General features: G+C 41.6%; 1 long non-coding RNA gene across 1 annotated transcript; it reads left to right on the top strand.

The window, feature by feature from the left end:
- Positions 1-2,905: 2,905 nt before the first annotated feature.
- On the top strand, positions 2,906-20,126 carry LOC141139889 (uncharacterized). The gene is made up of 4 exons (XR_012243829.1): positions 2,906-3,202; positions 9,910-10,137; positions 12,411-12,544; positions 17,225-20,126. It is a non-coding gene; the product is annotated as an uncharacterized lncRNA (long non-coding RNA).
- The last annotated feature ends 1,310 nt before the right edge of the window (positions 20,127-21,436 follow it).

Genomic DNA, 21,436 nt, shown 5'->3' on the forward strand with positions numbered 1-21,436 from the left:
TTATAACAGAACTTAAGAAAAGCAAATTTTTTTGCAAAATTTGGGTTCTTTTTTCATTTATAGCGCAAAAAATAAAGAACCCAGCGGTGATTAAATACCACCAAAAGAAAGCTCTATTTGTGTGAAAAAAGTCATATGGGTACAATGTTGCATGATTAAGTAATTATCATTCAAAATGTGAGAGCACTGAAAGCTGAATATTGGTCTGGTTAGGAAGGGGGTTTAAGTGCCCAGTGGGCAAGTGGTTAAAATGGAACCTGACAGAATGACTGTTATCGGTCACAATCTAGTGCTGGGGGCCGCATTGTCTTACCCCCCAAATGTGTGCTGATTCAAGGGTAGGGAACTTCTGTAAGAATAGAATGGGAGCTCTGTCTGTGCCAGGCAACAGCCATCATGCCAGATTTAGTACAGCTTACACTAGCAACGCTGTATCATGGCCTAGGCTGACAAAGCCCAGACCTAGGGCAGCATTTTGCAGGGGGGCAGCATGGAAAGAGTCCCTGCCGGCTTGTTCTACACTGTTAGTGTAGCGTCAGTCTTATGGGGCGGACTGGGCTGAGAGGCAAATTAGTCTAGCACCCCCATAAAGCGGCCGCACTGCTCCCGGTATGCGGGCGGCCGGCATTTCGCAACTGTGGGGGGGGCACCGCTTCTAATTTTGACTGTCCTATCATCCTGGACCACAAACCTTCCTCACTGTGCTATGTTTTCTGCTGCACCATTGGCATGGTTATATCTTCTTAGTCCTCTCCATAAAATTATCAGAAATTTGTGCTTAAAGTAGAACTATAGGCAACACTTTTTTTTCTTTTTGGATAGGTAAGGGAGGGTTATAGCCCCTGTCAGTTTATTTTTTAGCATCCCTGTCCCAATGCAGAGATTTCCCTTCACTTCCTGTCCCATAGCCAAACAGGAAGTGAGAGGAAATCTATGCAAATTAAGGGAATCCCCCCCCCCCAGGCCCTTAGAACTAGTGTCCCCACTCGAAAATTTCAGGGCAGGTCTTAAACGGCAAGGGGTGTGGCCTTGACAGGAAGGGGTGGGTCATATTTAAATTAGGGGGTACACAAGTTTAGTCAGGCCTAGGGCAGCACAAAACCTAAATAGACTACTGTCCACTAGCACATGCATTTTATTAACCATGATTTAAGATTAAATAATCAATATTACTCTTAATAATCTGCATCTTTTCAGGGATTCTTTGACTAAATATCTGTAAAACAGCACAGTTAACAAAATAATGTCTGATTCGATGCAGATGTACAACAATAACCATGCCAACTTAAGGCTACTTTCACACTGAGGCGCTTTACAGGTGGTACAGTGCCAAAAAAATAGCGCCTGCATAGCGCCTGTAAAGAGCCTCACCTGTCTCTCCAGTATGAAAGCCCGAGTGCTTTCACACTGGAGCGGTGCGCTTCCAAGATGGTCAAAAAAGTCCTGCAAGCCGCATCTTTGCAGTGCTGTAGGAGCGGTGTATACACCGCTCCTAAAGCGCCCCTGCCCATTGAAAACAATAGGGCAGCGGCGCTTTGCCGGCGGTTTTAACCCTTTTCCAGCCAATAGCGGGGCGGTGTCAACCCCCTCTAGCGGCCAAATAGCACTGCTAACACGTCAGTAAAGCGCCGCTAAATATAGCACCGATTTAATGCCGACGCCTGTCCGCCCCAGTGTGAAAGTAGCCTAAATGGTTGTGTAACTGCTAAGTTCATCAAAAACTACAAATCTTAGGGACTTTCTTTGTAGACTTTACTATGAGAAGGGGACTTTACTTAGGTAACCACAATTACGTGCACAGTAATGTTTTGACAAGATATTACATACACATTAGTTATTGCTTATTACAAATGACTATGACTAAGTTTTTTTTTTTTACTGCTTTTGGATCGTTTTTATTTGAATCCATGTTTGTAATAAAGATAAACATTTATTATCTGAAAAAATCATTCTCAGAGTACTATGGATTTCTTTTCAGACACCTCATTGTAAATTTATACAGAGCTGTGCGCAGGAATGGGAAGGTTGGGGTACTGCTCTTACTCATTCAGCACTACAGTATGTGTAATGCAGGTATGGATATTTTTACCTAGTTACATTGGCCCTTCTTGATTATAAAAATACTATCTCTGTCTGATAACTGGACAGCGATAGAGCAGCAGCCATACAATGAAGAGTCACCACTTAGCTTAAGCTAGGTGCACACAGATCAAAATTCAGATGGTTCAGCAAGGACCAGCCGAATTTAAATCTGTGTGTAGCCCTCCATGTTAGACAGAAGTTGATTGTAAGATCGGCTTCTGTCGAATGGACCAGCTGGAACATTTTCATTTGATCAGTGGCTCTAGCACTAATCAGTGTATTCTGACAGCGGGGGGGTCCCCACTATCAGATTATAATATTTTGGTGGTGGTGGGGTTCCTGAATCCACCTCGCTTGTTTGGGTGCAGAAATCTATTGTAAAAATATTTTGTGTTTACCCAACTTTAAACTGCTGTCCCCTTCTGCCAATATGCTGACAGCTAACTGTCTTCATACTACAGCATATCCTGATTGGCTTAGAGGGCTGACCCTTCCCTTTCTTCAGTCCAGGTCCTTGCATGCAGGGGGTTGTAGGGGGCTGATATCGGTGTGTACTTACATTTGCTGCAGTTAAAAAAAAAATAAAGGATTTTTAAAGAGGAACTTCAAACGAATAATCAAAAATAAATAAAGGCTGATGTTTTTATACCTGCCTGAAGTTAATGCTTAATTGTAAGTAATATTGTTACTATAAAGGTTAAATTTTGGTTGTGCTGATCATTGGAATGCTGATGAAATGCAGGATTCATTTGTTAATTTAAAACTGACTTTTGCATTCAGGAACCTCATCCTGATGGTCATTTGCCTATGACCCTGACCACTGCTATTTTGCCTGGAGCAGTATCTTTTAGGTTTGTTACTAAGTGACAAATAGTCCCAACAGAATGTCAAGGTCTTTAATCAAAGTTCATGAACATGACAGAGCGACAAAAAAGATCATTGGCAGGCATGGCTATCTTTCACAAATACAGATTTTTCAGGAGCATTATTTATTTTAGCCTGGTCTTTTATATTTTGGAAGGGCTTGCTACATACACTGAGGGTGATGGATTTTGTGAAAATTTGATATGAAGAGGTTTCTTTCCAGTAATACATGGAATTTCCAAATGTATTCTGTAAGGTAAGTAGAATATTTGGCACAGATCACACAGTAACACAAAAGAAGATATATCAATATATATATATATATATATATATATATATATATATATATATATATATAAAACCAGACTCAACTTCTTGAAGATTGCTGGGAAATTATGATATATCAATTCTGTCAGCTTGCTATACAAACACGTTTTTCATAAATAAGTTCAATTGTAATAATGAATGAGAGGTACTGTAAATACATGTCAGTAATTCTCTTCTAGAAGGTTGGCTCAGCCACTTTTTCCCCTTCTTATATTATTTTTTGCTCAGGGGTTCTATATAATCTAGGTCTTTGTAACGCTTCACTCTCAGCCACAGGTGTGCCCTAGAACTGTTCTACCTTGGTCAATACATTTTAATAATCTTAAATAGTAATTTTGCAAGTGCAGTAACCAATAACAAACATTCCTAATTAGCTCATGGATTCTGATTGATGTTTAAAGAAAATAATTAGACCTTAAGTATAAGCATTTGTTTTTTTTGGATAAGGCCATTTGTAGCTCAGTTTTCCTAAGGCAGCTTCAACTACTCCATGTAGAATTGAGGATTTTTCTACCATCCCAAAATTTACATATAGTAAATAAAAATGTAATGCTTGTAAAGTATGTGAAAATAAATGACTGCAAAAAAAGTATGCTTTTTCCTCTTCTTTTGTGTATCGTTCAGTTTATATCAAAACTTGATGTACAACTAAAAAGTTATTTTGTGATAGTCAAGTCAAATAGAATGTTAAACAGTAGGGAGAGAATTATATGTCACATGTTCTCTACATTGTGGTGCCAACCTATCCAAGTATTGCCCCGCACAAGACTTGCATATTACAAAGGGATGCTGCCAAAAATGAGTTCATGCTCTCTTTGTGGTCTTCTCAGTGATGTCATGACAATATTTTTCATCTGTTCATGTTTTTTTTTTTTCAACAATTGTCCAATCTGAAAATTTATATTAGTTTTTTAGAATATCTTTAATGTGGTTAAACCATCTAATGACAATAATAATACAGGGGAAAGAAAGAAAACCCCCCTGAAAAGAAGTCATGGGTGGACCACACTGCTTTATAACAGGAAAAATATTTATTGCACAGAAAAACAAAAGCATACAAAAACTAGGCACCCAAAATAGCCACATTTTTTCCTTTCGCAGCAGGATGGTATTGAAATCGCCACTCCGTGATGGCAAGTTCAGGGTATAAATCCCCTTAATACTGATGCCATCCGTGCTGCCACCATGAACATCTGCAAAATGTAATGCCAATGGGGATATATCTTCTCATTCAAATCACTACCTGAATTTTTTATACTCCTCAGATGTTCACTGATGTGAATTCAGAGTTGTCTTTTGGTCTTTCCTATATAGCATTTTTTTGCACGGACACCCCAGCATATAAATCACTCTGGAAGTCGCACAATTGATGAATTTATTAATTTTAAAGACCACACTTTGATTCGCATCGGTGAAGTCTTCAGTTTTTTTCGAACTAATGTACACATTTGGCAGTGCCCACATGCATACATTCCCTTAAGAGGGGGTAAATCGGTCAACTAATTTGTGGCTCTTTCCCTAATATACTCTGAATGAACTAAAGAGTCCTTAAGATTTTGGGCCCTTCTAGCAACTAGTTTGGGGAGGGATCCAACAATGTCGGTTAGCACAGGGGATTTTCTGTATGCTTGACGCAGCTACTTTTATTCAGACAATGTCGTCTTATTTTTAATGCAGTCTAGGTGTTGGTGGTGGGTGCCTAGTTTTTGTATGTTTTTGTTTTTCTGTGCAATAAATATTTTTCCTGTTATAAAGCAGCGTGGCCCACCCATGACTTCTTTTCAGGGGAGTTTTCTTTCTTCCCCCTGTATTATTATGTTCACTTGATCTCAAAGTCATGGAGACCGTACCTTGAATGGTGAGTCTGCGTTTCAGGGACGCAGTACCTGTTATGCGCATATATGGGATGGTACAGCGTATACATAGTAGTGAGTTGATGGTCTCCAATTTTTGTTAAACCATCTAATGACACCTTCCCATTTACAGAATTATTTAACAGTTTAAACATTTACATGTATTTATAATTACATTTTTTTTTAAATAAGCTAGCTTTGTTTTACTGACTTTTTTTTAGAAAGCGATGTACAGTCAAGCAGCTTGCAACAATAAATCAAAATTAATGTTTTACTGATCTGATTTTAGCAAATAGAATTAAATGGGCATAATGGATTGTTGTACTTTGCACATTATCATTGCTATCATTTATAGAATGGGCTGTAATATAGCAATAATACTTTCCTCTGCAATGCTTTAAAATGAATGTGGTCTTCAACGTCTGATACCCCAGTCCCTGTTCATTTCTATTTTGTTCATCCCAGGGTTTCTCTGTCTTTGCCTGGCCCAGCACAGATGTTTAGATGTATAAAGAATACTGCGCTAACAATCAAAATGAAAAAATAAAGCTGCAACTAAAAAGTGTTATACGACACCAATCAAAGTAATAAAAGAATAAAGTCGCGCTGATAAAGGGTGTAATGAGAACTGAGAATTAAGTGCCTCAAATAATCATGACATAAAATATCACAATAATAAATGCAAAAAATACAAACGTTTGAATCAAAACGTGTGAACATAAATTAATTGAAGAATTTTCCATACAATAAATGCGCAGAAAAGTGAAGTTGTAATGGTAATGGAAAACACTGCCGCTTACCAGAGAGCGATGGTCCCTTATTACAGGGGACCACGCTGAGCAGATGGCTGTAACCCCAGTACGGGATCTCACAGGCAGGCACTAGATACCGCAGCGTCTGTGGGGATCCTCACCATCAATCACAGCAGGGTGATGTGGTTACCAAAAAATAAAACACACAAAGTGCTCCACATAGCGTAAATCCTTATATATTTAATGGATTGATAAAAGTCAAATGAACACTTACAAATTGAAGAAATAAAAACAGCAAACAGAATGAGAAAGCCGGCCGGCTTCGGATCAGCCCGTAGCTTCCGGGACTGGACGTGCAGCGGTGACGTCAGGATGTAGCTCCTCCTCCCTACGTCGTTTCGTCACTAGCGGACGTGGTCACGGGATACGCACAGATATCACGGATACCAGCACAGATGTTGTATGTGCATTAAATCACTTCCAGTGTTATGACAATGGAGTGGTACTATTGGTCCATATCTTTTTGGAAACAATCATTATGGAGAGCAAAATGCTTACTGGGCTGGTTTAGCAATTCAAGGCAAAAACAATAGTGATATACAACATTCACAAACCCATGGAGATTAATTCGATTTCAGTTTACTGTGGTCAAATCAGTGAAAACAAAATTTGTATTGGTTACTGCACATTGCTGTTTGCTTAAAGCGGGGTTCCACCCAAATTTTGAACAATATCTGTATGTATTCTCTTCCTTGCCTAGATGTTGACACGCCGTTTAAAAAAATTTGAATCGCCATAATTACCTTTTATTTTTCTATTCTTCTTTGCACTTCCTGGTTCTCCTCCCGTGGGAGTAGGCTTGTTTCTAGCCTCTCCCAGACTCCTGGGAGCTAGTCTCAGGCTTCCCAGGATGCCACTGAGCATGTGCGGGAACGAGCGGTGAATGCTGGGAGCACAGCATTCACCACATCCAGGAAATAAATGCTTGTGGGCTTCAACTGCCCACAATGAAGATGGAAACCGCCTGCAGTGAATAATATAAGTTATTCTTTCCGACGAAATCTGACACAGGCGGACATATTACACACAATATGTGAGTATGTAATGCTGAGAAGAAAAGTTTGTGAATGAACTCAAAAAAAAAAAAAAACGATAGATAGGTGGACCCCCGCTTTAACTATATGATCCTAAGTATGTAAGATTTGTGATCATTCATTTCTTTATATACTATACCATATAAACATAGAATGAATATTACAAAATGTACTTATAAGTCACATTTAAACAACATGCATTTTAACACTTTTAAGCCGGGTTCACACCTATGCAAATTGGATTGGATTCGCATAGCAGGAGAATGTGACTGGCTGCGGAGCGCACTGCACAGAAACATGCGTATTTCAGGCATAGATTCGGCCCTGATTCGTCCCTGAAATGGGAAACAGGGAAGCACATCGCTCCCGTGCGATCCGCAGCCGGTTCCAGTGTGAACCGAGCCTAAATCTCATATAAATAGTCTTGTCTTATGCAGCTGCTCCCATTGTAAGACATGCATATACACAACCACAAATACCAGTGTTTAGGCTCCATTCACACTTGTGCGACATGTCATGCAACTTTGGACATCAAAGTCGCATGACAAGTCGTTCCCTCTGTTTTCCAATAATAACCATTCACATATGCGTGACTTAAAGTTTCAGCAACTTCAAAATAGTATATGCACTACTTTGGTCTGACTTTCATGCAACTTGAGGGCCACAGACTTCAATGTTAACCCTCAAAAGTTTCATGAAAAGTTATACCTGAATGTTATACAATGCAACTGTTGTCCATTATTACTGGTACAAGCCAAAGTCATATCCAAAGTTGCATCAAAGTTGCACCCAAGTTGCACCAAAGTTGCACTCCAAAGTCGGCGCAACTTTGAAGTCGTACAAGTGTCAAGGAGAGATCAGGGAATTATCACGGTGCCAAACAATACTTGAAATACATAGAATAAAATTATAATATTTTATTCACAAATGATTAAAATAAATGTATAAACATACATATCAGGGGTGTGAGCAGTACAAAAAATAGGAATAATAAAAAGCCAACTAAACAATAGTTTCACAGAACCCAGCCTATGGCGTGGTGGCAGGTCCTGTAAACAGGTATTTGAAGTCCTACATGTTTCGCCTAAGATGGCTTCCTCAGGGACAGTTGGTTATACCTGTATTATTATCTTGAAATTCTAGAACAAAAAAATGACAATCAGACAAGAAATAACAGTATAATAACACCAACTATTGTTACAGATAGACATGGTAATGATGAAATGTTATGTCACCGTCAGATATGGCCACAGATCGTCCCACATAATGGTTGCTGGAGCAGGGGCCAAACCAGCCAACAACACCCAAAAACCACCCTCTCCACCCGGCAGGTACCCCAGGAACCCCAGTGACATACGATGGTATAGTACCTACCAATGGGTCCCAAGGGGCAGGCGTAGGAGACTCCGGGGTGATTTCAAGGCCTAAAAGCACAGTAGGAGGCTGCAGGGGGCAAAAAGGAGGACCTGGCAAAAGGTCTGATATAAATATGGTTTTGACAAATCCCAGAAAAAATCTGGATGTGCAGACCAACAAAAAGTAGGGCTAACATAGCCTCAATGATACTTACAAATTATGCAGTTATCAGAAAAGAAGAAAAAAAGAACAGGGCACCCAGTATGCTGGCTTGAATCTGAGCAGAAATAGCAGGTGGATGATGACTGAAAAATGGGAAAAATGGAAGGATGAGGGTATAATTAAGACCCATGTAAATGCAAGGGTATATTAAAGAAAAAAATATAAAGGGGTTTGAAATGAATAAAAAGTATTAAATAAAAGCAAAAGTGTATACCGGGAAGTAGATGAACTTACCAGTAATTCCAGTAATGCTATTGGAGTAGTAGGAGCTAATAAGATACAAGTTGGTGAGAGCGGTACAATTGGCTCTAGGAAATCACTCTGCAGGAAAGGCATAAAATAGATGTAAATGTGGACAGTGGAAGAGCCTGGAAGGATCGGATGGCAGCAGAGTTACAAGCTTACCCTGATTTATGCGGCACAAGCGTGGGCACAAGCGTGGGTGCCCTGGAGACGCCGACGAAGGAATGGCCAGAACCGCCGACCTCTTATGCCCCCCACACACGTCAGGCGTCTGACGTCGCCATGACGTGTGCGTGGACAAAAAGCGCCACTGCGCATGTGCCCGACAGAAGCCTCGTAGGCCTACAAGGTCCAGGGGGCTAAGCGGGAGAGCCTGATGCTGAGTGTATAGTACACGCAGCGGAGAGCACAGTGGACTGCGGAGCCTATCAGAAGGACGGAGCCGAAGACCACCAGAGGATGTAATGATGTTAAAAGGCTCCTCTCATGGCAGTGGCTGGGGGCAGGCGGATACTGGCAATAAGCACACCGCCCTTGGGTGTCCATGCAGCCAAAGTGTCAGTGAATGCCATGGATCACCATAACAGGGATCTATCAGACGCATACCCCCAGTGTCCCAAGGGGGTAAGTGTCAAGGGCCAAAAGGGTAAACCTCGGGACGGCAGAGGGGAACAAGGTGGATTGAAATTAGTTGTAGGAAGGGCCAGTAGTCCAGCAATGTGGGAAGAAGAAACCAGGAATACTCAAGGGACGCATGACCACCATTCTCCCACACACCATTTGGGGAAACAGGGGCTACCCCTTATATGTATGTTTATACATTTCTTTTAATCATTTGTGAATAAAATATTATAATTTTATTCTATGTATTTCAATTATTGTTTGGCACCATGATAATCCCCTGATCTCTTCTTGACCATTGTTATTAATGTTATTGGGATGAGGTGCCGTATTGTTACGAGGACTATCCAGTCATCTAACCCCAAAGTCGTACAAGTGTGAATGGAGCCTTGGTGTATCTCCCCTGCAACAAATAGAGGAATAAAGTAAGAGCTGTGTAGTTGCTCAATTCTGAAAGTGATACTAAAAAGTGGCCTTTCTTTCATCCCTATATAGAAAAATATAAAAATAACTCAGCGCTGACACAAGGACAATAAAAATAAATGCAGGCAAGCACGAAGGCAAATTCAACAAACACCTCAAAGATCATATAATGTTTTTGCTTCGTTTTATATGCCATCTGATGAGAGGGAGAGCAGCTTATGTGGAGTTATTATCGCCCGGTTCTCAGCTTACCTGATTGGTTTACATGCTGTGTGACCTGTTTCAGGTCGAAGATTGCAGGTGAGGGGCCATCCATTTATGGTGAAGGGATTTTTTGGTCACCTCCGATCCTATCCTAGGCGTTCTGACTATCCACTGGGGATCTCATCTCATCTTTCATTTTATTTTCATTTTTATTGAACGGACAATCTATCTGCGCAGCACTTTTATTATTTCTTTCATCCCTGTTACTATAAAAAAAGGGAGGTATTGTTGCAGTGCATGTGATCTCCAAGAGTATGAGAGCCGGTTCACACGGGGGCGACTTGTCAGGCGACCTAGCCGCCTGACAAGTCACCTCCCATTCTGTACAATGGAACCGTTCTAATCGGCGCAAGTCGCTCCGACTTAGAAGAAAGGTTCCTGTACTACTTTGGGGGCGACTTGCATAGACTTCTATACAGAAGTCGTCTTGCAAGTCGCCGTGGCAGTCGTGTGCAGGTCGCCTCGGTGAGGCGACCTGCAAGTCGTGCCGCTTCTAGTGTGAACCGGCTCTGAGGGTTCTTCAAAAAGTTTCTGCACAATTTTTTTAACTCTTTTTTTATGAAGAATTTAAAAAACAAATGACAACTCTTCGTTTTCAATATTTTATTGAAATGTGTACACAAAAGAAGAGAAAAACAGTGCACGGTATGTAAGCAAGAAGGAAAATTACAAAAGTTGTGGATCCTCCACTGTATAGTCTATACAAAAAACAGAGTAAGTAATGTAAAAACAGGAGGCGTAAACCAATAAACATTACAGTTATAATGAGCTACATTTTCTGTGAAGATAGCACCGATCATGTATCAAGGGCACCTTTCATACACACTTTAAGGCCGGGTTTACACCATTGCATCCAATTTGCAATAGCAGGAGATTTTGACCGTCTCTCTATGCAGCCGGTTCACATATCTCCGCTGTGGCTCCGGTGCGAATTTGCACAGGAGCCTGTGCGTCTTTTGGTCCGTTTTAGGTCGGAATTCAGCCAAAAATTGGGGCTGAAATCTGACCTGAAACAGTGAACCAGGACGCACAGAACCCTAAAGCAGAGTTCCACCCAAAAGTGGAAGCTCCACTTATCTGCTTCCTCACCCTCTTCGTCACATTTGGCACCTTTCAGGGGGGAGCAGGTACCTGTTTTTGACAGGTACCCATCACCCACTTCCGGGAGACTGCGCCGCAGTGACCTCGGCCCCCATCTTCCTTCCTCTGCCGCCGGGCCAGTTAGAAAGCGCAGCGCACTTCACGCATGCGCAGTAGGGGAACAGCTGTAAAGCCAAAAGGCTTCACTGTCAGTTTCCCTTACCAAGAATGGCGGCAGCACCCGAGAGCTGATTGGAAAATCAGCTTGGGTGCCGACATCATGAGATCGATGGACAGGTAAGTGTCCTAATATAAAAAGTCAACAGCTACAGTATTTTTAGCTGCTGACTTAAATTTTTTTGGTGGGTGGCTGGGGGTGGAACTCCTTTTTAATATACTTCAAGCATGCTACAGACTGAGGGCCATATTTCATCAGAGTGGCTATAGAAATTACAACTCTTATACTAAACTGCAAGGTCAGCCAGATTGTTAAACAGACTAGTCACATGGCACTCACACACGACCAATTACTACTCCTCCCACCCTCACCATTTCCAACAAAAATAATAAAATGCGGAAACTTTTTGAAGACCCCCTGCATATTTTTTATCTAGTTAAATTGCTTATGGAACCATTGGGTCCTGAATGCTGTCTGCGTCCAGGGCCGATCACCCACAGGTGATCACCCACACATCAACGCCTGCCAAATAGATGCAGGTGCTTTGAATGGGGCTTCCTGTCCGCACCTATTTGCATGGATCCCTGATGAGTCTCCCACGGGTAATCACAAACAGCCCCATTCACACTATATTCCTGGTGCAGCCAGACCATCAACCTTATTATTTGATACAGTATGGATGAATATCCTCTATGAAAATATGACAGTCTATTTCTAGGGATCATTCATAATTATACCATCTGTAAACGACTTATTTAGACAAGAGTAATGATGACCTGTTATGGTCATGCTTAAGTTGTTGCCACAGGTTACTCCACATAAATATGCCTTTTAAACAAGGGTTCTAGTGTATGTCCTATCGTACACATACTGCAGTTTTACACTCACCTTCACTTATTGATGTAATGGAAATGATAGTGAATAGCCTCAGCAGCATATTGCATAAAATGATATCATCTTTCTAAACATCAGATGATTTTTAGTGCCCTACTTTCTACCTCCGTAGTCTTCTTACTGACTGTGACTCTAATCTGTGCTCTTTACCTCCCAGGTGCTTTTGCTCCCTTGTGGTCAGGACTAAGCCAGACTCTTCAGTGTGTGTGCAGAATCAGCATTTCTCCTACAATTTAGGAAACAAAGACACCATTTAGAATTTTTTCTGCATTTATGCCAAGCTCATGAGGTGTAAGTAGTTGGATTCTTTGACCACCCACCTCAAGGTGACTTTCTTTATAGCATAACAAAACAGCAGCAGATCTTCCAACTTCATCTACTACCACTCCAAATATTATAACCTGTTGAAAACTAAATGAAAATGCTGGAATTTTTACTACAAGTTAAGTATCATTAACACATGCATTGAATACGTTGCTGCTAATGGCGTGTATTACCACCAAATTGCATTTAAATACTACAAATGTATAATCTAATTAAATATGTAAAGAGATTGTCTGATAAAAAAACTAAATTGTTAAGCTGAATTTATCAGCCATGTAAAATTGTCAAAAATGTATAGTCCACCATAGAAGCAAAAAAATCCTGCTGAATCAGCCAAAATTTGAGTCGTGGGTGTCCCAGTTGGCACCAACTGGCTCAACAAAAGTACATTTTTTTGAGAAACCTTTGTCAAAAGACCTGGGTGGAAAATTATTGTCCAAACAATTCACTGTTCAGGTTTTCTGACAGCCGCGGTTGTCAGCAGTCAGAATACAAGAGTTGGCAGGGGGAGTTTACATAATTTATGCTCTTTAGCACAGACTGAGGAATCTATGCATTGTCTCTTGTTCAGCCCATGGGCTGAATCATAGACATCTACTGTACATGTGTATGGTTAGCCTAAATATATCAAGACAGAAAAAAATGTGAAGTTCGAACACCGCAGATGTCTGGTGCAGTTTAGTGCAATGCCTATTTTTTACAGTTGTTTTCCATGCATGTGAAAGTGGGAACTCCTGCGCTGTCAGAGAGGGCCTACGCTAAAAGGACACTGCTGCAACACCTGTATACTGATCCAAAAAGACAAATAAGGCTAATAAAAGAGGTGGTAGTTGCGCTGTGATAAAGGGAAAAAGGGGGTGGGGGAGGGGCTACATAAAAAAGTATAAAGCAGAGTGACCTGAAAAGTGAGCCAAACGCACTGATAGGCTTTAGATGCTAGAAAACACAAATGAGTGGAAATACAATACAAAATTGCTGACATCAAAAATATTGAATATTAAATTGCAGGCAAGAAATACGTGATGCATAAATATAACACTGGTGAAACAGTGAATCAAATACAAGTGACCGCCTGAATGAAACAGACCTTATACGTGGATAAATAAAATTGCTGACAAAGTAAAAATAAAAAACACCAAAATACAATGGCACAAACGAATGTGAGTGAGTGAATAACAATCTAAAATAATAAAACATAAAATGAGTCCAGAATAAATATGGGCTAGTGTCACACTAGCACATGAATGACAGCTCTGAGGAGCTGCGAGTGACAAGTCCCTAGAAATAACAGTCCCGTCACCAAGTGAAAAACTCGTAGCTAGGAAGACAAAAAACAGTTCCAATATTCAAGTGAGGGGGATCTTCAGTGAGGACACCTCCGTGTTTGCAAGCCGCTTACCTTACAGCTGTAAGGCATACAGCTTGTGTTGCAAATGGTTAGCAGGTATGGAAGTTCAGTTTAGGCAGGTGATAACAATGGTGACAATGCCAGGCTTAATATAAAATGATAAAAAATAAACAGCATGTAATGTGACTCTGTGACGACCACAGTGGAGGGGGGCAAGACACAAAGGAGGGGAAGTTGCACTCACATTTATAAAGTGAGTGTGGGCATCAATCCACGAGCGCTGAGCTCGTATGCCTCCAGAAGTATCTCCAATCTACAGTCTGTCCCCGTGCCTCACTCCTCAGTGCTCGTCGGGTAGAGTAACGGTATAGGGTATAGGAAGAGAGAAACGCACATAGCGTGATCCCATATCAAAAAGTAAATTTATTAAATGAAAAACGTCCAGTCAACTTACATTTATAATCGGCTAAAAGTGTATAGTAACCACGAGCGCCAAGCTTGTCTCCTGTTGTTGGTCTGTGGCAGCGTCCCGTGCTCCAATCCTGACGCGTATCGTCACGTCACGTGACTTCTTCAGAGGATAACATGGGGTAAAGAGCCAATGCTTATATATAGTCCCTGTATAATGGGCGCACGGCGGCCATTTTCCCGAAGCTCGCCATTATGTTGATAGGCGCCCGGTGGCCATTTTCCCAAAGCCCGTCCATACGGGGAAAAGCACACAGTGCCATTAACCTGTTGTCAGAATTACTCAAACAGGGCAGGTTTAAAAGGAGTATTCCTGGCCATACACAGAGTCGGCTTAAACATGATCTCAAGCAAGATGGAATGCCCCATCTAGACATGGTATCACATGTTGTGAGGTGTACTGAAAGTACATTACACAAAAAATGTGTACAAATAATGTAAAAAATTTTTATATAAAAGTATATATGTAGAGAGAGAAATATATATGAACATCAGAGTGGTACTAAATACGGAAGGTGAGACAAAATAGGATGGGGAAAAAAGGGGATGGGGAAGGGAGGAAGGGTGGATAAAGAAAAAAGGAGGATGGAAAATAAATACAGTTACTGGATGGGGGAAATAAAATGGAAACAGACGGACAAACACAAAAAAAACAACAAAAGATAAAAAAGAAAATATAAAAAATATAAAGAATAAAAATAAAAAAAAAAATAAAATAAAAAATAAATAAATAAATAAATAAAATTAAAATAAAAATAAAAAAAATTAAAAAATATTTTTTATGTAGCCCCTCCCCCTCCCCCTTTTTCCCTTTATCACAGCGCAACTACCACCTCTTTTATTAGCCTTGTTTTCCATGCATGTTGGTGAGTTGTAGGGTCCAGCTAGGGCAGGTCCCTTTGGAATGGCAGAAGGGACCGACTATCCAACAAAGTGGCGGCCCGTCCATAGGAGGCACATGGGCGCTACCCCCCCCCAAGCTGATTAAAAAAAAAATAAAATAAAAAAATTGTCACTTTAAGAGTGACCAGGCGCCGGACACGGAGCGATCTATGGGAAGCTTCCCAGCCTGCAATCAGCTGATTACAGGCTGGGAAGCTGATTTGCCCATGTTTAGGGTGTGGTCGGGCACATGCAATGCGCCCTCAAACACCCCCACTCTACTGTGATTTGTCAGCATGGCATAGTAACTGGTTAGGATTGGCGCAGTGGGGACCAGAGGAGAGGACAGTGGGCGGTACTTTTATCGTCACTGTGGGGGTGGATTCAACTGGGACCAGAGGAGAGGACAGTGGGCGGTGCTATTTCGTCACTTCCAGTTTCCTGGCCACAGTGGGGGTGCAGTCGACTGGTGTGCACCCGGTGGATTCAGAGAGGAGCAGCGCTATTGAAGGTAAGTACTGGCCTGGTGCTGCATACCCCAGACACACTCTTCTCTCGGTCTCTCTGAGACCTTGCTGCCTGCCCCTCCGTTCTGCACAGCCACACGCTGACAGTGACTCCCTGTCCCAGGTTCCATCCTATCCTAGTTCCAATGCCATGAGAGTGAGACCTTTCTGCCCGCCCCTCCGTTCCGCACAGCCACACGCTAACTCTTCCAGCATCTCAACATGACATCTCAGAGCTAGAAAGGAAGTTGGTGCTGAAAGATTGGGGGGGGGGGGGAGTATGTGGGTGTATAATACATTGGGGGGGGTCACTCAGTATATATCATACACAGGGACCAGTGTATATATATAATATATGGGGAGTCAATGTACATATATAAAATTCAGTGTATATAAAATATATGGGGTAATGGATGGGGTTTTTTAGTTTGTTTGCGCCCCCCCCCCCCCAACCCCAAAAAAAATTTTGAACACCAGCTGCCACTAATCTAACAACTCACTGCACAAAGTATTTGAGCCATATAAGGAAGGCTTTAATCATTGACCCACATCAATAACAGAAATCGAAAGGTAAGAAAAATAGAACCTATTATTTTCAAGAAGGAAGTCACTTGCAATTATTAAGACACACCAAGCTACAGCAAAAGACAGATGTTTCAAGGTTGCAGTAACCACTGTCTGTTGATAAAGGGGATATTGCATCCCTGCAACATCCTTCTTTTGCTGTGTCTCAGCATGTCACAATAAATACACAACGTTTTAAGCTAAGTAAGTTCACTGTGTCCCTATATATTTAGTGGGATAGAAACTGCAATGTGTACACTCCTGAATGGCATATTTTAAAAGCAAGAAATCTTATGAGCTGATTTTTATAACTAAAAACAGGTATTCAGAATCTTTTTATTTAATAATAGGGTCATATTCAACATTAGCACCATTTGGCTTATCCTGCTAGTTTTATATTGAGTGTTGTACTTGGAGACTTTTGTAAATTTTCCTTCAGCTTACAGAAAAAATTGAATCACATGGAACCAGTCTATAGGAATCTGCCACCTACTGTTTGAACTGTTTCTCGGTTTCAAGTGGCAACACATTCAAAATAGTAATGTAAAAATTACTTAAATCATCCTAAGGTCAAGAGTGTTTTTCAAGTTGATATTTCCAGTCAAAAGCTGATTGAAGGTTCCAAACCTACCTTAAAAGTGCCAAGTGTTTCATAAAATATTAAAGGGGATAAAGATGCCTGAACAGGTTCCCCCCGTGGCTGTTTACCTGGTCAAGAGGATAAACATTTTCTTGATTCCTTGAAATTAATATATGTCCCTTTGAATTGTCCCTTCTATCTCTTTATTTAAAATGATAGTTTGATATAGCACATTGCATGATAAACAATTTCCAGTTTTTAAAATATGATATTTCTTTTTCCATTTTTTTCATCCTTAGCTTCACCTTATTGCTGCTGATCTCCTGCAGTCTCCTTTTAGTGGCTTCCTTCCTACATGCATGAACTACAGCAATGGCTGCAAGAAACGTTTGATGACAACAGTGGACTTTGCCTGGATAAGTGTTAAAATGATCACATGTAGTCAATGCTGAAAGCTTACATAGGACAATTGGGAGCATTGACGCATTTATATTGCCAGCGCACCACAAAATAGTGTCCAAAATTTTATTGAAGCGACCACATCACAGCAAAGAAATGTGACGTTTCGGGGCCATGCAGGACCCCTTCATCAGGGATGACAAAAGGAGTCCTGTGCTAGTTTGAAGATCCAAAGTGTGCTGGTGATATATACTTTAATGTGTGTTGATACTGGTTCCCAGTTGGAAGTTGCTGCAGCACCTTCCTGTTACAAGACATCTCCAGGAACATGTGAGATGGGGATATTTTACTAGGAGCACTAGAGTGTTGTCAAGCTATAACAGGAAATGCCTGAATCAGGACATTCAAGCATGGGTACTATGTATTATTTTAATGAGATTTACAGAAATAAGAATATTATATGGGAATTTGAATTCACAACATTTTTAAGGTTATATGGGATTTTAGTGACTGGGCTTACATCTACTTTAAATCAGCACCCAATTGTAAGGTTTCATTTGGTGACTCACTTTGGCATAATTGTTTAAAATTTTGTAGAAAGAAGGTTTCCAAAAAAAAAGGACCAACAGACCCCTTAACCACTTGCCGACTGCCTAACGCAGATATACTGCGGCAGAATGGCACGGGCAGGCAAAATCACGTACCTGGTGGGCTTCGTTAGGGGAGCGATCCAGGCTGAGGGGGAGACCACTCATTCGTGGCCACCCCCTCGCGATCTCTCCCCACGAATGAGATTCTTCCTCTGATGCTGTATAGTAAACAGCGGCAGAGGAAGTGATGTCATCGCTCCTCGGCTCGGTATTTTCCGTTCCGGCACCGAGGAGAGAAGACATCGATGTGAGTGCACAACACATACACACACAGTAAAACATACCAGGCACACTTTTCACGCCCCATCACCCCCCCCCCCCCCCCCCCCCCCCGTCACAGTGAGACCAAGCAGTTTTTTGTTTGTTTTTTCTGATTACTGCATTGATGTCAGTTTGTGACAGTTAGTGTGGTAGGGCAGTTAGTGTTAGGCCCCTTTAGGTCTAGGGTACCCCCCTAACCCCCCCTAATAAAGTGTTAACCCCTTGATCACCCCCCGTTGCCAGTGTCACTAAGCGATCGTTTTTCTGATCGCTGTATTAGTGTCACTGGTGACGCTAGTTAGGGAGGTAAATATATAGGTTCGCCGTCAGCTTTTTATAGCATCAGGGACCCCCATATAATACCCAATAAAGGTTTTAACCCCTTGATTGCCCCCTAGTTAACCCTTTCACCAGTAATCACCGTATAAGTGTTACGGGTGACGCTGGTTAGTTAGTTTATTTTTTATAGTGTCAGGGCACCCGCTGTTTATTACCTAATAAAGGTTTAGCCCCCTGATCACCCGCCGGTGATATAACTTAGGCTTTAGGGTCAGATAGGGTCTGCGTCGCCCCAGGCAGCGTCAGGTTAGTTCCAGTACCGCTAACACCCATGCACGCAGAATACACCTCCCTTAGTGGTATAGTATCTGAACGGATCAATATCTGATCCAATCAGATCTATACTAGCGTCCCCAGCAGTTTAGGGTTCCCAAAAACGCAGTGTTAGCGGCATCAGCCCAGATACCTGCTAGCACCTGCGTTTTGCCCCTCCGCCCGGCCCAGCCCACCCAAGTGCAGTATCGATCGATCACTGTCACTTACAAAACACTAAACGCATAACTGCAGCGTTCGCAGAGTCAGGCCTGATCCCTGAGATCGCTAATAGTTTTTTTGGTAGCGTTTTAGTGAACTGGCAAGCACCAGCGGCCTAGTACACCCCGGTCATAGTCAAACCAGCACTGCAGTAACACTTGGTGACGTGGCGAGTCCCATAAGTGCAGTTCAAGCTGGTGAGGTGGCAAGCACAAGTAGTGTCCTGCTGCCACCAAGAAGAAGACAAACACAGGCCCGTCGTGCCCATAATGCCCTTCCTGCTGCATTCGCCAATCCTAATTGGGAACCCACCACTTCTGCAGCACCCATACTTCCCCCATTCACATCCCCAACCAAATGCAGTCGACTGCATGAGAGGCATTTTCTTTATGTCCTCCCGAGTACCCCTGCCCAACGAACTCGCCAAAAAAGATGTCGTGTCTGCAGCAAGCACGGATATAGGCGTGACACCCGCTATTATTGTCCCTCCTGTCCTGACAATCCTGGTCTTTGCATTGGTGAATGTTTTGAACGCTACCATACACTAGTTGAGTATTAGTGTAGGGTACAGCATTGCACAGCCTAGGCACACTTTCACAGGGTCTCCCAAGATGCCATCGAATTTTGAGAGACCCGAACCTGGAACCGGTTACAGTTATAAAAGTTACAGTTACAAAAAAAAGTGTGAAAAAAAAAAAAAAAACAGAAAAATATATAAAATAAAAAAAACAAATAGTTGTCGTTTTATTGTTCTCTCTCTCTCTATTCTCTCTCTATTGTTCTGCTCTTTTTTACTGTATTCTATTCTGCAATGTTTTATTGTTATTATGTTTTATCATGTTTGCTTTTCAGGTATGCAATTTTTTATACTTTACTGTTTACTGTGTTTTATTGTTAACCATTTTTTTGTTTTCAGGTACGCCATTCAGCTGCAGCGCGGATTTATTTATCTTGACAGCAACAGCGTTTGCTCCCACGATATATAAAGCCGTGACTCCAGCGGAGGTGATATATGCCGAAGCATGGGGGCAGTAGGGGCGGAGGAGTAATTTGCTCCTAACTTTTGGGGGAGGATGCCCCCATGCTTCAGCATATATAAATGGTGCATGTATGCCCATCATTAGAAGTGGGTGGATGAAGGGAGGTATTCTAATGGTGGGCATACCCAACAATCAATCTCTTTTTTTTGTTCAGCCCACAGGCTGCATGAAAAAAAAAAGATTACAATATATGCCCAACAAGGACCAGCAACGTACTGGTATGTTGCTGGACTTTGAGTGGTTATACCAGAATGATGCCTGCAGGTTTAGGTATCATCTTGGTATCATTCTTTTCAGCCAGCGGTCGGCTTTCATGTAAAAGCAATCCTAGCGGCTAATTAGCCTCTAGACTGCTTTTACAAGCAGTGGGAGGGAATGTCCCCCCCCTCCCACCGTCTTCCATGTTTTTTTCTGGCTCACCTGTCACAACAGGGAACCTGAGAATGCAGCCGGTGATTCCGCCAGCTGACCATAGAGCTGATCAGAGACCAGAATGGCTCCAATCATCTCCTACGAGCTACGAGCATTTAATGACTTAGATTTTGCCGGATGTAAACAGCGCCATTGGGAAACTGGGAAAGCATTTTATCACACTGATCTTGGTGTGGTCAGATGCATTGAGGGCAGAGGAGAGATCTAGGGTCTAATAGACCCCATTTTTTTCAAAAAAGAGTACCTGTCACTACCTATTGCTACCATAGGGGATATTTACATTCCCTGACATAACAATAAAAATGATAAAAAAAAAAATGAAAGGAACAGTTTAAAAATAAGATAAAAAAGCAAAAAATAATAAAGAAAAAAAAAAAAAAAGCACCCCTGTCCCCCCCTGCTCTCGCGCAAAGGCGAACGCAAGCGTTGGTCTGGCGTCAAATGTAAACAGCAATTGCACCATGCATGTGAGGTATCACCGCGAAGGTCAGATCGAGGGCAGTAATTTTAGCAGTAGACCCCCTCTGTAAATCTAAAGTAGTAACCTGTAAAGGCTTTTAAAGGCTTTTAAAAAATGTATGTAGTTTGTCGCCACTGCACGTTTGTTTGTGTCAATTTTAACCACCTCAATACAGGGCACTTACACCCCCTTCCTGCCCAAGCCATTTTTCAGTTTTCAGCGCTGTCGCACTTTGAATGACAATTGCGCGGTCATGTTACACTGCACCTTGATTACATTTTTATCATTTTTTTCCCCACAAATAGAGCTTTCTTTTGGTGGTATTTGATCACCTCTGCGGTTTTTATTTATTGCGCTATAAACAAAAGAAGAGGGACAATTTTGAAAAAACACAATATTTTTTACTTTTTGCTATAATAAATATCCAATTTTTTTTTTTTTTTAACAAATTTTTTC

This window comes from Aquarana catesbeiana, linkage group LG04 (assembly GCF_042186555.1).
Source record: "Aquarana catesbeiana isolate 2022-GZ linkage group LG04, ASM4218655v1, whole genome shotgun sequence".
NCBI lineage: Eukaryota > Metazoa > Chordata > Amphibia > Anura > Ranidae > Aquarana > Aquarana catesbeiana.